Source organism: Mesoplodon bidens (assembly GCF_964165515.1).
Source record: "Mesoplodon bidens genome assembly, chromosome: 4".
NCBI classification, from domain to species: Eukaryota; Metazoa; Chordata; class Mammalia; order Artiodactyla; family Ziphiidae; genus Mesoplodon; species Mesoplodon bidens.
In genome coordinates, this window is record NC_138160.1 from 36,904,236 (window position 1) to 36,919,151 (window position 14,916).

The window sequence follows — 14,916 nt, forward strand, 5'->3', positions numbered from 1 at the left end:
TACAATGATAAATAACTCATAAAATTCAAACTAAAGTAGTACAGGGCAGGGAGGAGGGGGAGTGTGGGCTGAGAATCACAGCAGAAATCTTCTTGATGCATAATTCAGAATCTTTCCGTGTTCAGTCTGTGATCTTTCTGCAGTTTTATACATTCAAATAATAATAATACCTGGTCTCTAGAGCTCATGCTCTGTTCGTGGGCTGCCCCATGAGATGAGATCCTTGTTATCTACTTTCACTCACCTCCTTGGGGAAATATTTTCAGCCTGAAATACCGGGTCAATTAGCAAGCACCATGGAACAGTATGTAATTCTCAGAACTGGCTCCAGAAGCCTCCTGGCTCCCTGGTGGGTGCCCCTTAAACTGCCTCGCCAACACTGTGTAATCACTTCTTCTTCAACCAGCCCCAGATTGTTCCCGCTCTGGGGAAGAAAACGCCTCTAATTACATCTGCCTTTCTCTTCCTCAGTCGCCAGGGTCCTCTGTGCAGACGCCTGTGCTCAGCAGTTCCTGGAGCAGCAAAGGCGCAGCCAGACAGGAGGGCCCTTCCCCTCCTTTTAGAGAGCAGTGAATTTTGCTTTTCCAAGCCAGGTAGGCCTGCGTGATCTTTGACTTCATGACTCATGTTCTTTAATGGTTTTACATTATTATTTACTATGTTACTCCCTTCACACGGAAGGCCAGTTTGGTATTAATGTATTTTCTCTTCATGTAAAATCCAGAATGACTGCTTATACCTACATGATTTATGAATTTCCTGCCTCCCTAGAGGATATTCTGTTTCTCATCAAGATGAATATTTATTTGATTTAAAAAAACAAATAATCTGGGGCCTCCCTGGTGGCGCAGTGGTTGAGAGTCCGCCTGCCGATGCAGGGGATACGGGTTCGTGCCCTGGTCTGGGAGGATCCCATATGCCGCGGAGCGGCTGGGCCCGTGAGCCGTGGCCGCTGAGCCTGCGCGTCCGCAGCCTGTGCTCCGCAACGGGAGAGGCCACAACAGTGAGAGGCCTGCATACCGCAAAAAAAAAAAACAAACAAACAAATAATCTTTGATCCTGGTATACCTACGGGTATCAACCTATAAAGACATGTAAATACCCTTTATTACCATTTTCTTTCGTGAGAGCATTTAAAAATGTGGAGATGCTGTATTTTCTATGGGCTAAATTGCTCTTTACTGAAGACCTCAGGAATGGTTTTCTGTGAAGTGAGTTGAGGGAATGTCCTTTATGGAAACCGGGTGAGGGGTTTTTCCCTGTGTTTGCTCTTGGCCAGCCTCCTATGAATTTTCTTTTATTTTATTGAAGGTTTATTTTATTTTTTTTATTCAGCAGGTTCTTATTAGTTATCTATTTTATACATATTAGCGTATACATGTCAATCCCAACCTTCCAGTTCATCCCACCCCCACCCCCCCACCCCCGCTTTCCCCCCTTGGTGTCCATACTCCTATGAGTTTTAAATTGTTCATGACAACAGAATAAGAAAAAGCTACAGCAGCTGAGACGTCAGATATAGTAGCCATGGAGATAAAAGGGCTGCTTTTTTCCCTCTGGGATGCAAAATTTGTGTTTAAATGTAAATGACATCTTGAGATCAATGCATCTGGTACAGTTCAGTAGTACAATAAAGAATGGTGTCAGAGATCGGGTAGAAAGATAAGGAAGTGTTCACTTAATGAATGCAGGCTTTTTGGAAGAGGTGGGCCAAAGATGAAGTATTTTGGGAACTAGGGACAAGTCATGTAATCTCTCTGGCCCTTGTCTCCTAAGCCCTAAAGTGAAGGGCAGGGAGGGAAGGAGCACTGAAGTGTCCTCCGTTTCTAACATTCTGTAATTTTTTTTTTTTTTTTTTTTGCGGTGCACGGGCCTCTCATTGCCATGGCCTCTCCCGCTGCGGAGCACAGGCTCCGGACGCGCAGGCTCAGCGGCCATGGCTCACGGGCCCAGCTGCTCTGCGGCATGTGGGATCTTCCCGGACCAGGGCACGAACCCGTGTCCCCTGCATCGGCAGGCAGACTCCCAACCACTGCGCCACCAGGGAAGCCCTGTAATTCTTTGTTCTAGCCATTTTGGACAGTGTAGGCAAAGAACAGCAGGCAAGATCTAAATAAAAGTCTGAAAGAGGAGATAGATAGCTGTTAAGAATGCAAGCTGGAGGGACTTCCCTGGTGGTCCAGTGGTTAAGACTCTGCACTCTTCCACTGCAGGGGGTGCAGGTTCAATCCCAGTTACGGGAACTAAGGTCCCACATGCCCTGTGGCGCAGCCAAAAAACAGAAAGTGAGTTGGGATGGAAGATGTGCGCAGAAATGTGAATGGAAGAAAGGGAACATGAATGGTCTGGAATCAGAAGGTTGTATTTAATCCAAAAATATGGTCAAGGTAGTAGGAAAAAGATTTGAAGGCAGCTGGCTGGATAGTTTACATTAAGTGAATATTTTCTAGTGTAACATTTTAATTCCCTTAATTGTTTCAAATGTATCTTAACAGCTTTATTAAGATGTAATTCAAATACCATACAATTGACTCATTTAAAGTATACAATTCGATGACTTTTAGTATATTCACAGAGCTGTGCATATTTACATCACCACAGTCAGTTTTAGAATATTTTCATTACCCTAAAAAGGAATGTTGCTCTGCTTAGCCAGTATCCCCAACTCCTCCCTCTAAGCCCTTGCCAACCACTAATCTACTTTCTGTTGCTATAGATTTGCCTGTTCTGAACACTTCATGTAAGTGGGATCATACAATATACGGTCCTTTATGACTGCTTCTTTCACCTAGCAGAATGTTTTCAAGGTTTGTCCTTGCTGTACATATGTCAGTACTTCATTTCTTTTTATTGATGAATAATATCCACGGTATGGATATACCACATTTTATTTATCCATTCATCAGTTGATGGATATTTGGGTTGCTTCTACTTTTTAGCTATTATGAATTATGCTGCTATGAACATTTGTATATAAGTTTTTGTGTGGACATGTTTTCATTTCTCTAAGGTATATACCTAGGAGAGGAATTGCTAGTTTATGAGATAACTATATTCAACTGTTTTAAAAACTGACAGATTGTTTTTCAAGGCGCTGCACCATTTCACATTCCCACCAGCAGTGTATGAAGTTTCCAGTTCCTCCACATCCTCTCTAACACTTGTTATTACCTGTCTTTTTTATTCTAGCCATCCTAGTGGGTGTGAAGTGGTATCTCATTGTGGTTTTGCATTCCCTGATGGCTCACGACGTTGAGCATCTTTATATGTTTTTAGTGGCCATCTGTATATCTTCTTTGGAGAAATGTCTATTTAGATCCTTTGCCCATTTTTATTTTATTTATTTATTTATTTATTTATTTACTTACTTACTTACTTTTGGCTGAGTTGCGACTTCGTTGCTTCGCCCAGGCTTTCTCTAGTTGCGGCAAGCAGGGGCTAATCTTCGTTGCGGCGCACGGGCTTCTCATCTCGCTGGCTTCTCTTGTTGTGGAGCACGGGCTCTAGGCACACGGGCTTCAGTAGTTGTGGCACTCAGGCTCAGTAGTTGTGGCGCACGGGCTTAGTTGCTCCGCGGCATGTGGGATCTTCCCGGACTAGGACTCGAACCCATGTCCCCTCCATTGGCAGGCGGAATCTTAACCACTGCACCACCAGGGAAGTCCCCTTTGCCCATTTTTAATTGGGTTATTTGTCCTTTTATTTGAGTTATTTTTTGTGTTATCTTTTTATTTTTAATTGAGTTATTTTATTTATAGATTCTCGATACAAATCTTAACACTAGACTACCAGGGAACTCCCAGAACCTAGTTTAAATTTATACTAACTCAATTTTAGTGAAATCAAGAAACTTTACTCCTTTATAGCTCCATTCCCTCCTCCTCTTTGTTGTACTATTATTGTTATAACTATTGTACCTTTATACGTTAAATATAAAACAACATATTGTTATAATTATTCATTTATATGATTTAATGTCTTTTAAAGAAGCTGAGAGAAGAAAGGATAGCAAGTGTAGATAGACTTGAGGATTATTACAAACCCCTTGAGTGAAGAAATCCTCTCTACTTTGCTTCATTATCATATCCCCTGCACCAAGAACAGTGTTTGTCACATAGTAGATGCTCATTTAATATATAAATGAATGAATAATGATCTCCATACAGACAGTCAATGAAGTCCCAGAGAGAGACAGTCCCAATAAGATGTAGAGATGAGTAATGAAGAGATTAAGATTAAGAGAATAAGGTTGCGTGAGTTGTGTATATTGGGGGAGAGGTAATAATCATAGTGAGAAGAAATGAGAGTGTCTTTCTCATTCAGTGCCATATGTGTCTGAGGCTTAACATGGTGTTGACATATAGCAGATGCTTAATAAATGTTGAATGAATGAATGATGCATCCTATGGCTGGTGCAGATCTTGGAGGATGAGACAAAAGAGTTTCAGTCTTATAAGTCCCTGTGTTGGGACTTCCCTGGTGGTCCATTGGTTAAGACTCTGTGCTCCGAATGCAGGGGGCCCAGGTTCGATCCCTGGTCAGGGAACTAGGTCCTGTTTGCCGCAACTAAGATCCCGCCTGCCGCACCTAAGACCTGGCGCAGCCAAATAAATAAATAAATAAAATATTTTTTTAAAAAAAGAAGAAGTCCCTGTGTCCCCCAAATGAATACAATCTCTGTCTCTTCTCAGTGCCTCTGGCTCTAAACTGGTGCTTCTCCTGGGGTCTCACCTTGTGTCCCACATCCCCACTGGACCGCCTGGACCACCTGCTCCCTTTGTGGATCCTAAGCAGGATGTCCAATTACTGAAGGATGAGAAGTGCAAGCCTATTGGTTAAGACTGAGCAGAGGCAAGACAGAATAAATTTATCATTAACCAAGCTGGTAGGGTGGAAGCTGGGCAGTGAGAAGGGGAAGAAGAAAGTTATTAGTGATTGGCGGAGGCAACTGAGAGAAAACCTGTGATCTTCTACAGTTGTATACTCATTCATTCACCCACAACATCTATTGAAAGCTCGCATAGAACAAAGTGTTCAGCTTTCCTTATGCCAATTATTAAAGCCTAGACATAAAAAATTACTGTATTGTAAAAACATTCTGGAAATAACTATATACCCCGCTGTGGTGGTGAAGATGAGCCCTGAGACTGGAGCCTCCCTGCCTGGGCATGAATCCTGGATGGGTGGAGTCGCCTGGCCTCCGTTTCTGTTAAAACCAAGAATTCATGTAAGGATTCAGTGGTTAATACACATAAAGCACCTAGAATAGTGCCCACCCCATCGTATGTATTATATTATGTAAGAGCTAGCTATTATTATCGATGTAATAATTGTTATTAAACAAAGACTAGAATAGTTGAGATTATCAGTAAATTTCAATAAAATTTTAGACTTCCCATTTTCCATACTACATATCTCTCTAGGCTTCTCCTTAGTAGCAGCCAATTATGTATATATGTATTTATTTATTTTACAGCTTGAGCGAATGAGAAACAACAACTCTCTTCTTATATATTTTTATTTCATTTTGTTATGTGGTTACTGTGGTAAAGAGCTGTTTTCTACCTCTGAAAAACCGGCTTTACTCCAGAGGTTACCAGAACAGAGAGAAGCCCCCTGGATGGATAATTCAGAGGGCAGGAGAGCAGTTGCTTTCCTTTCAAATTAGGTTGATCTGAATGAATTCCTGCCTGAGATTTCAAAGCTATGGCAGATCAATGGACTCAGGAATCAAAGACACCAAAGGTGATGTTTCTAATGTAAATGTATGAGCCATTCTAAACACTGATTAATGACTGTCCCTAGCTGGTTGTATCATGTAAAAGAGCAGTGTCATGAAAGATTCTTTTTTAAGGTTTAAAAAAAAATCTTTAGATTAGAAAGATACAGTAGAAAGGTTGGATGTTTATTTCCATCGCTGAATGCAAGGACCGCCCCTCCCCCCCTACTCCCCTATTCCCCATAAGTGTTCCATAACCCACTTGCATTGCTTGGACCCTTAAAGTTCACTTATACAATTAAGATTTGTCTTACTGTAGAACTGCAGGGTCCCTTCCAGTCAGTTTTCTCAGTTGAAACATAGAACGCACTTCAAACACCGAACATTGGTACCCAGTGTGCTTATCTCAGCAGCAGATCGCCTATTTTAAGTCATGCATGCACAGTGAATGTCCAGGTCGTTGGAGCCTTAGTAAACTCATCATGTGGAGAGGGGGTTTTGGGCACATAATAGGTGTTTAATAAATGTTTGCTAACTGAATGAATGATGGTGGTGATGGTGAGCTGAAAATAACATTTATCATCAATAGGAGTCTAATCTAGATTTTTCACCCTGAATGATCCCAGACAAGTCATTTAACCAGATCATTTCATGCCTTGGTTTCCATGTCGTTAAAAGAAAGTATTGATATAATTCGTGGTTTTAGGAGTAGACTAGAGTTATGTTAATTCAAAATAATTACACTGAAGACTTCTACTGCCGAGCTCACCTGGTTACAGCAAGGAGCCGGGAAGCAATCTAAACATCAGGTTATACATTTGTCAACACAGTCTTAACACTGGTTGTCAGGAAGGTGAGCACTCACTCTTATTTGGCCTGAGGTGCCTTCCAGGGAGGGATGCTATCAGGTAAAACAAATAGCACAGTGGATATGCAGCTACACAATTATTTATCCTCATTAACTATCCAAAGTAAGAGGAAGAAATAACACATTTAAGTAAAATGATCACTTTATATATCATCCAAACTGACACTTTTGAGAATAAAAAAAGGAGGTAATATTAATTTCATTGGGAAATGCATGGACACTATTAGGCAAACCAGAATGTACAGTCAGCCTGGGTCTATGCCATGTCCAGAAGCAGTCTCAAGTGTGCAGGATCAATTTTGCCCTTTTTTGCCTAACTAAAAATTTTCCCTTCCTGACCTCACCGTTTGCCTGTGATAGAACTCTCAATCCTCTTAAGATCTACGGTAGATCACTTGTAGCTTCAGCTTTATTTGCTAGTTACAGCATCTGTGTTTCTCATTATAAAATCATTAGCATTACCTAGGCAACTAAGAATGAGGCATATGCCTTCTGCTCCGTTTGGTGAAATTCTTCCTCTGTTTTTAGCTAATTTCCTTATGTGAGTGTTCTACTGTTATTCACACCTTATTTTTTATTTTTATTTTTTTGCGGTACACAGGCCTCTCACTGTTGTGGCCTCTCCCGTTGCGGAGCACAGGCTCTGGACGCGCAGGCTCAGCGGCCATGGCTCACGGGCCCGGCTGCTCCGCGGCATGTGGGATCCTCCCGGACCGGGGCACGAACCCGCGTCCCCTGCATCGGCAGGCGGACTCCCAACCACCGCGCCACCAGGGAAGCCCAATTCACACCTTATTTTGTCTGATTTTCTACAGGTCCTGGTGCCCTGTACACATTCTCCTAAATTTGCTGATGACACGTTTCAGTTCTACTAGTGAATCTTGATAACTTTTCTTCCTCCTATAAGATAGATTTCCCCTCTAACTAGCACTGCCCACTCAATAGTCTTAGGATATTGACACCTCAGCTGGCTGTACCCACTAGAATATCCATGTATTCTGGTGGAAAAGAGCCAGGTCTTTTATACATTTGCTCAACAAATATTTAATTGAGCTCTTATTGGGTGCCAAATACTGTTTAGAGTCCTGGATATATAATCTAGTCTGTGATCTGTCTGCTGGTTTTCTTAATGGTATCTTTTGATACCCGTAAATTTTAAATGCTGATGAAGTCAAACTTATCAAATTTTTTTTCCCTCTTACTGTTTGTGTTTTTTGTATCCAATCCAAAAAACTTGCCCTACTTCAAAGTCCTGGAGATATCCTTCTAGAAGCTTTATGGTGTTAGGTTTTATGTTTAAGTCAATGACATATCTCAGATTAATTTCTGAGCATGGTGTGGGATAAAGGTCAAGGTTCAACTTTTATTTACACAGACATCCAGTAGATCCAGCACCATTTGTTAAAAAAGACTTGCCTTTCCCCACTGAATTGGCTTGGCACGTTGGTGGAAAATCAATTGACCATATATATAGGTCAATTCCTGGACTCTCTTTTGATTTTTTGGTCTATCCTTACACACTGTCTCAATTACTGTAGCTCTTATGAATATAGTCCATAAAAGTCAAATATGGTCACTACCCTGAAGGAGCTTACAATCTGATTTATGAGAGAGACAGTCAACATAGAAGTCATAATAGTACAAAGAGGTGGAGAAAATCACAGTGCTAGCCACAGATGTTGGAAGTACAAAAGAGAACTCCACCTGGTTTAGGTGTGTAGGTACACAAGCTACCTGAAAGTGGTAACACCTAAAATGATCCTTAAGGGATCAGTAGGAACTTGCAGAGGAGTAGGCCTGGTGCCCTCCAGTAAGAGTGAGGAGACCAGTGTGGCTGGGTGGACTGAGTGAGGTGGAGATTGGAAGAGATGACATCAAAGAAGAAGGGGACCACATTGGGCAGAGACTTGAAGGCCATTTTAAGGGTCTTAGCTTTTACGCTGAGTGAGAAGGGAAGCCATCCAAGGGTTTTGAGTAGAGAAGTGACATGATCTGACGTCTTTTAGAAGGATCTTCCTGGATGCTCTGTTTGAAACAGACGATGTCTGAGGTGGTCTCAGAGCTTCTATCTTACCTGGCTGGTGGGTGCCAGATAAAACAGAAGCTCTGAGACCAGCTGCAGAGACTGTAACTATAATCCAATCAAAAACTGATGGTGGCTTGGACTCAGTGGTAAAACTGGGAAGCCTGTGGTTTGGGTAATAATGAGATAAAGGGATTATGTTCTGGATATATTTTGAAAATAGAGCCAATGAGATCTGCTGACAGATTGAACATGAAATATAAGATAAAAAGAGGAGTCCAGGTTTTCGGCTTCAACTAGAAGGATGTGTTGCCACTCACCAATATGTGAGAGCAAGTCTGGAGAAGAAAATCAGAAGCTCGGTTTTCCTACTTTAGAGTAAATATGAGAGATTACTACCCAAAGTACGAGCCATTTCCCCTACAGAGAAACCAGGTGGAGATAAAGTCATCATGCAAGTCGTCAAGCCCAGTGTGAGCAGCACTGTCCTAGGTGATGGGGAATCTAGGGGAATGGACATGACCCCTGCACGTGGACCCTGCTCTTGAGGAGAGCTGCGAGGGGGCTTGATTCACACAAATGAAATGGAAGAAATGTGAAGTCAAGGACCAGATTGTGGATACAGATCTCAGGTGCCACAGGATAGTGGCAGTGTGGTCAGGAGTACTTAAAGTATGCTTCTAGAAGGAAATGGGAAAGGAGCCATCTTCACAGGTTGGGGAAAACTTAGAGAGGAAAAGGCAAAACTGTGGTACTAAGCAGGAACCACTAGAGACACAGATATTCTAGGCCTGGCTGGAAGGGTTGTCAGAAGGATTTTAAAAATTTGGTTCCTGGCACATAGTAGGCACTTGAGAAAGGATATCTAGTAGTAGGTGTTACATGGGAGGAATAATGGAGATAAAATTGTGAGTCAGACTGTCCTGAGTTCAGCCCCACCCCCATGTCAACACCTACTCCTTTGATGCCCTTTGCCCTTTCTCCTTTCCTAGGTTGTCTTCTAATACCTCTATTAGAAACCTTCAAATCTGGCTTTCTAAATTGTTTGTGAGGGGTAAAGGGAATTTGACTATCCTATTTCAGCAGGTTCATGCAGGCTTATGGATTTTTAATCATCTCACTTGTGTGAAGACTGCAAAGGTCCAGAAGAGGGCAATGTGACTCTTGGACTTCAGGAGGGCTTTTTTTCCCCTACAAATGCTTTGGAATTCATCCCCTTGTCCCCCTGCCACCAGCACCCCTCACTTACCTCCACTGCTGGGTAACTATTTAAGAATCCTCAGATGTGTTTCTTATAGCATGTAAAGGGCTCACTTATGATGGATGGGAGGATCTTAGTAAAGGTTTCAAATTTTGCTTGAAATTTGAATTTTTTATGATGAATTTTTTATGATGGTGAAAGTAAGAGCTTTTATTCTGAAATGCTGCCCTCCTCCATGACCATAGCATTGCAGCCCTCCTGCCATGATAGACTTTCTTGAGTTCTGCTCAAACAGAAAAAAATGTTTTTTCTAACACCCCCTATGACCATCACTCAAACGTTGTTCCTCCTTCTTAGTGAACACACTACACTAGAGTTGAAGGAAGTTACAAGGCAGCAAAAGAGCAGTGTCTGCTTTGACTTGCAAATATTTTTAATCCCTTAAAAATAAACCACGAGCTGCAAATAGGCATGAGTGTTCCTGTACTGTGTTTCCTAAATTAGTTATTCCTGAGGAGATGTAGAATACATTTTGTTTTTCTGCTTAGGGCCACCTGCTTGTGATTCAACCCATGGTTTCATTCTGTACCTTAATGCCATTCCTTATTTGTATGGAGGCAACCATGCTCCCTCAGAAGAGCTGGGAAGATCAGTGTTTTGGAAATGAATTATAACTGAGATTCACATCTTTATGGGGAAGGGCCTGAGTTTCTGCCATGTTGCTTCTGGAACTTGACCCCATTGTCTTCCTCATGCGTTTGAAATTCCTGGTTTCACATGTTGTAAGGTTAACTTAAATATACAATCTCCACGCTCTTGGAGCTAACAGTCAAGACATTAAGGGCGACTTTCTTAATTTCAGTTGGCCTTAGTTTTGTTTTTCGTTTTAATCTGTGAAAAGGAATGACAGTACCTTACCTCACAGGGTTGTCATGTCATTCATCCATTCATTCACTTATTCATCCATTTCACTGTTGTCTGTTGTAAAATACCTAGCATTATAAAATTACAAATATTATATTTTTTCATCTAGTAGATTTTAACAAATTTTAAAATTGCATTATAGAAAAATTTAATACAGATACAAAAATGGTGCAAAGAACGTTATAAACCTCCATGTGCTCATCACCCAGCTTCAAAAATGATCAATTCATGGGTCAGTCTTGTTTCATTTAAATTCCCATCATTGGGCTTCCCTGGTGGCGCAGTGGTTGAGAGTCCGCCTGCCGATGCAGGGGACACGGGTTCGTGCCCTGGTCCGGGAAGATCCCACATGCCACGGAGCGGCTGGGCCCGTGAGCCATGGCCGCTGAGCCTGTGCGTCCGGAGCCTGTGCTCCGCAATGGGAGAGGCCACAACAGTGAGAGGCCTGCGTACCACAAAATAAATAAATAAATTCCCATCATTTTCTCCACTCATTATTTTGAAACAAACTCCAGACATATTATTTTATCTAACAATCATTTTTAAAGATTAATGTTTATCCTATTAAAAACCTAATTAAACCATTTTTTAGCATTTTAAACTGCCTTTATAATTTAATCTATTTCTATTTCATTTCCTTTTAAAGTACTATATTTGATTAGCAAAAATAACTAATAATTCTTTTTTTTTTTTTTTTTATTATTTAATTTATTTATTTTTGGCTGCTTTGGGTCTTCTTTGCTGCGCGCGGGCTTTCTCTAGTTGCGGAGAGCGGGGGCTACTCTTCATTGCGGTGCGCAGGCTTCTCATTGCGATGGCTTCTCTCGTTGCGGAGCACGGGCTCTAGAGCGCAGGCTCAGTAGTTGTGGCACACGGGCTTAGTTGCTCCGCGGCATATGGTATCTTCCCAGACCTGGGCACGAACCCGTGTCCCCTGCATTGGCAGGCGGACTCTCAACCACTGTGCCACCAGGGAAGCCCTAATAATTCTTATAAATATAATTATAAGCATACAAACAGGGTAAACCTTAAGTTCTCTTAAATATGTTCCAATGCTACTTATAAACTAAAATTTCAACATGAAACCACCAAAGTCAATTATTCAATTCTTCATTTTTAAATTAGAGTCACAAAACTATTTTGTTACTTTATTATGCCAATTTTCTTCACATTACAAGTATATAAAATACCAGTTTCATACAGGTTCATCAAAACAAAAATATTAATAATATGGGATTTGAGTCTCTTAAACATTTCTGGTTTTGCTGCTAAATCTTCCCAAGGTTAAAAGATACTTAATTGAAGGGAGTTCCCTGGCAGCCTAGTGGTTAGGATTACGGGCTTTCACTGCCCTGGCCTGGTCCAGGTTCAATCCCTGGTTGGGGAACTGAGATCCTGGTTTAATCCCTGGTCTAGGAACTGAGATCCTGCAAGCCACGTGGTGTGGCAAAAGAACAAAATACAAACAAACAAAAAAAACCTTAATCACTAAGAAACTACTATGTCATCCTAGACCTCACAGAGGTGGGCCCTTCCCACCCAGCTGGCTACATTTGTGGATTAAACTCCACTATTCTGTTTTCTGTTTCATTCTATACTGAATTGTTTTCATAATCTTCCTTTTGGGACCCAAATTCTTCAACTATTTAACTGACAGTTAATTGAGGATTTTATAGCTTTATCTAACTCTGAAGTCAGAGTTGTAAGAAAATGCCAGAAAAAGATTTGTAAGAATGAATTCGATGGTGGGACTTCCCTAGTGGCACAGTGGTTAAGAATCTGCCTGCCAATGCAGGGGACACAGGTTCGAGCCCTGGTCCGGGAAGATCCCACATGCCGTGGAGCGACTAAGCCTGTGCGCCACAGCTACTGAGTCTGCGAGCCACAACTACTGAAGCCCGCAAGCCTAGAGCCTGTACTCCGCAACAACAGAAGCCAAAGCAATGAGAAGCCCGTGCACTGCAAAGAAGAGTAACCCCCTGCTCACCGCAACTAGAGAAAGCCCACGCCCAGCAATGAAAAAAACAACACAGCCAAAAAGTGAAGAAAAAAAGAAATTTATTAGAAAAAAAAGAATGAATTCGATGGTCAAATAAACTTGGAGAACACTGAATTAAACAAACAAACAAACAAAAACCAGATTTTATTTGTGTGTGTGTTTTAAACACCAGAAGATCATAAGGTACTAATACAAATATCTAAGAAGGGTATAATATGTACCATTCCCAGATGTATTTGACTATGGACCTATGGACTGCCATCCCCTTTTTTTCTGATGATGTTCCTATAAAACCTAGAGCAGAATTGGCAAATTAGCAACCTGACGGCCAAATCTGGCCTGAAGGTTCAGTTTCACTAGGCCACACAGTGTTTTTAAAATATTTAAGCCACCATTTAAAAATTGAGAGAGTTGACTAAAAATTTATTGATTTCCAGTTGCCTTTAAAGAATTAAAAGGCTTGGAAAAAGTAAGCTTGCCTTCCAGCATGGCTACCCAGGCTGTTGCTGAGCCTGGGCTGCCTCGTCTTGCTGGGCATGGGGGCTCCACTAAGCCCCACTGAACACCTGTACGGCCCTCCTGGGCATTTGCGTCTGCGACCTTGATGGTCAAGAGAACCTCAAGTGGGTAGAGCTCAGTGAGGGAAGAGCTGATGTAAGCCCATCAGCCTGGATGGACTGGCCATGGATGTGAGTGTAAGTGGAATGGGGAGACCCCAGCCTCCTGGCTGGGAAAGCAGCCTGTGAGATCAAGTGGGGCAAGAGGGCGTGTCAGGAGCCGCGCTGCTGTTCATCACTAGGGCAGAACCAGTTCACATTCATTTTGCATTTGCTTCAAAGTTTCCCAGCTGCCACCACCCGCAACTCCCCTCCCATGGGGAGCCTGACAAATATGCTGAGGAATAAAAAGCTAGGGCCAAAAGCTAATATGGTGCAAATAATTTTTAAATGTTAAAATAGATTTTCAAATGAAGCATGTTTGCTAATGATCTCCCCCGAGGGCCCATCATGTCTGAGGAGGATTACATGGGCTTTGGCTGTCCTCGCATTCTGTTGTCACACACAGAGAAAACCCAGCTATTTTCTAAGCAACCCAGTGCCTGGCCTTGCCAACCAAGGAAGAGGTTGTCTGAGAGCCTTGCCCAGAAGTTTTATAATTTAAACTCAGACAAAGAGAACAAAGACGAAATGGTTTTCTTTGATATTATTTTCACAGTGGGTTGCAAGTCAAGAAAATAAATTACCAAGTAAGCTCCATTTTCTTTAATCTTATTTAATGCATTGCTATGCAGCCACAGTAAGCTAATAATTAAGGAACATTCTGCCTCCTCAGAGGCTTTGATCTATAATGACATGTCTATATTTTTGGCTGGTTGGGTTTCTAAGCTCTCATTTATGTCCATAAAAATTGGTCAAAATCAAAAGGGCAGAGAGTAAAATGACAGCAAACCATGCTTGCATCTAAGAAAAGGGAGGATTTTGTCTGCAATTAGGTATGTCATAATTTCCATTATTGCTTATTTTCAACATAATATAGCTTGATATTTTAGGACACTACTAGAAAGCAGTCCAAATATAAACTATTTATAGCAATTCCACAACCTGTAATCAGGATTTCTGTTTCCAGACATCTGAGAAAAGTCTTTAGGAAAAAAAATCCTGCAAAATAAAAATGAATATTCACAGCCAAACAGGATTTATCTTTCTAGTTCGATTTTTTCTTTTACTTTTTTTATTCTATTGGAATATGTGAGAATCTGGAGTTTTTCCTCACTCATTACTAATTTTGAAATTTCTGAGATTTGTTGGCAATTCAAGTACAGTAGAAACTGTATGTCTTTGTTTATTGGGAGCACAATAGTGTGAGTCTGGGAATTCTAATAATTAGATGTTGGACTTCATGAATTGATTACCCACTTTTCTTGTCTTTATTTCTCTATTGTTCATCTCTTCTAGATTTTTTTGAAAAACTCTTCGATTGAATTCCTTAATTTAAATTTCTAATAGAGCTCTTTCTTGTTCTCTGAGGGTTTTTGTTTTGTTTTGGTTTGGTTTTAGAATTTTGTTCTTGTTTTATGGATGCAGTATTTTGTCTTTTGTCTTCTGCTTCCTGCAATGCTTTCTGTTTCCTTCAAGTTCCTTTCTCTCACTGCTGTTTTGGTTGGGTATGCTTTCTTTCTTTT

At 41.3% G+C, this 14,916-nt stretch overlaps 1 protein-coding gene across 1 annotated transcript in view; it reads left to right on the forward strand.

Moving 5' to 3' along the window:
• Positions 1-532: 532 nt before the first annotated feature.
• Positions 533-14,916, forward strand: part of NIM1K (NIM1 serine/threonine protein kinase) — a gene marked incomplete at its 3' end in the record, with an annotated part of 47,518 nt that continues 33,134 nt past the window's right edge. Inside the window, exon 1 of the mRNA XM_081230808.1 lies at positions 533-593. The remainder of the gene's footprint in view (positions 594-14,916) is intronic.